This window comes from Poecilia latipinna, unplaced genomic scaffold, assembly GCF_001443285.1.
Source record: "Poecilia latipinna isolate Pla-1442-1.1 unplaced genomic scaffold, P_latipinna-1.0 Scaffold2, whole genome shotgun sequence".
Lineage (NCBI taxonomy): Eukaryota > Metazoa > Chordata > Actinopteri > Cyprinodontiformes > Poeciliidae > Poecilia > Poecilia latipinna.
In genome coordinates this window covers 1,209,557-1,211,864 of record NW_015112618.1, presented here as the reverse complement: position 1 = coordinate 1,211,864, position 2,308 = coordinate 1,209,557, and the positions used below count along the sequence as shown (strand labels likewise).

General features: G+C 39.9%; 1 long non-coding RNA gene across 1 annotated transcript in view; it reads left to right on the top strand.

Annotated features, from left to right (window-relative positions):
• The window catches only part of LOC106954710 (uncharacterized), a 7,433-nt gene extending 5,348 nt beyond the window's left edge, over positions 1-2,085 (top strand). Inside the window, exon 3 of the long non-coding RNA XR_001426416.1 lies at positions 1,007-2,085. This is a non-coding gene — a long non-coding RNA (uncharacterized LOC106954710). The remainder of the gene's footprint in view (positions 1-1,006) is intronic.
• Positions 2,086-2,308: the final 223 nt, after the last annotated feature.

Here is a 2,308-nt window from a genome sequence, read left to right as displayed (position 1 = left end):
GTCTCATACATCCAACTGGTTTATATGAGTAATAGAAACTTTGCACCCTCAGTTAATAAATAAGCAAAGTCCGTCTGTATCATTAAAACTTGCTGCTCTAAGCACAAGATGTAAGGTAGTTCTTTTCAGGGGAAAAAAGTCCTGGTAAGTAGGAAGTGAGCAGATTTTATGCTCTTAGGATCTGCAGCATGGAACAAAATTAATCTTTGTAGATGGAAAAACAAATTGAAAAAATAAGAATCCTGGAGGAAAGACAAATATCTCTGAGAATGTATGGAAACTGCTGCATAAATCAGCTACAATAAAGCCTGTGTTCGGCACCATTAAACACCCATTAAATCATGCACTGCCACTTTAAGGCTTACCTCCAGGTAAGGTAGCAGGTAATGTGGGGATAGCAGTCAAGAACAATGTGTACTTGGTTAACTATGTGTGTCTCTTCAAACCTGATATGTTAACTCCACGGAGGTAATGTAGCGTGTGGGGGGTTGGGCGGTCACGGTGAGATTACCGTCTGGACGTGGAAGTCCAGCAAGGTTGCTCTGTTGTCTGCTGCGGCTCATGGTCTGCGTCTTAAGAGGCTTTAACAGGCTTGGAAGGGATGAGCTGCCATCTGGCTAAATCCTGAACAGCCAGTCACATATGGTGGAAATATGTTGACATCGCTTATGCGGTCTGATGCCTCCTGAAGCTCTTTCATCTGTCGTGTATATGAAGATGACTTCTCTTTTTTTATAGTATCCATACCTGTCAAAAACCTGCACCCAATCTGCCACTCATTCAATGAGTCAATCATCTGTTTTCCTTTTCTACCCTCAAACAAGATCACACTGTTTCATCTGATTTGAGCTTAGAATCAACACTGCATGTAGACATCCTGAACTTTGTTCCTTATATCTGCAGCAAAGTTTCACACTGGTTTTATTTTCATTGTGCCGTTATTTCGACAAAGCAACAGAGCAGAAATGTCTCTACAGTTTCTGCTTTGTTTTGTTTACATTTGCAGGGAGACGGATGGTTTAAACTGACATCCAGCAGCAGAGATAAACGATGCTAAAGGCTGAAGATACTGGAAACATGGAGAATGGACCAGAGAGGAGCAGTAGCAATTGCCTGACAAGAACATGACTCCAAACTGACACTGCAGTCTCTTTTAAGGAGGTTAGTTCACTTTTTTGACATCATAGGAAGAAGCTTTGTGAACTCTTAGGATTTGTAAAACCAATCATATTTGTCAGTATTCTAAGTTATTCCACAAATAAAAGTGTAAAAATTGTTGCCAAAGATTCTATTTTGAAGACAGAAACCCGGAACTGAGCTTGAATAGGTAAAGTGGTTTCCTGATGGGACGACAACAAAGGACTAAACACAAGAACTTCTAGAAACGTAGGTAGAGACAAGAAGTGCCTCTAATTATTAGTCAATCTAAACAATCTGCCATCTGCCTCAGGGAACTGCTCCTCTTTAAGCTCCTCCTCCTGATGAACCTTAACAACTCCAGCTGCAATTGCTTGTCACACCTTGTAATGAGAAGAAGAGACACACAAATACCAATCTGCATACAACCCTTTGGACATAACAACCATATTGCCTTGCATAAAATCGATTGTTCTTCTCAGCATGATGCTGCTCTGCTTCAGAATACACTTAGTGTGTTCAAAGTGACATGCAGTGTTAGTTTTCTGATAAGCACAGTAGTTTTCATTTGTACTGAAAAGCAAAATTTTGATTTTACTTTCCAAGATCACCTTTTTCTGTCTTCCTCTGCTGGGTCAACGACATGCCCAGTTTGGGAAACTGCAACCAGGATTTGCTATATCTAATAGTACGTGGACAGCCATGTCTTGGTAGGTCTGCAGTTGTAGTCATACTCCGTTTTCAGATGATGGATTTAAGATGTGACAGGTTAAGATATGTTTTGTACACATCTATCGATCCGTTCCTCTGGCCTGCCTGTGTTCATCCCTATTCATTTCAACCACAGTTTAAGGACAATGCTTGTGAAGTACATGAATGCATCAAGAAATTCATTTCTATACCCAATATTAAAGCTGTATAGATTAAGAAAAATATGTTCAGATGTAATTTGATGATTTTATAAGTTAAATGTTGTGAAGATCCACCAAAAGGTCTTGCTCAGGTCTCTGCAAATGTTAGCTGGATCCCGGTGTCACACAGACGTGCATGGGATTGATCAATACATAAAGGTTTTTTTTTTTTTCTGTTACGGGTCACAAATCCAATGGAAAATTCAAGCTGGATTTGCCTAATCAATGAGTACTAGCTACTACAACTAGTTCATCCCCTC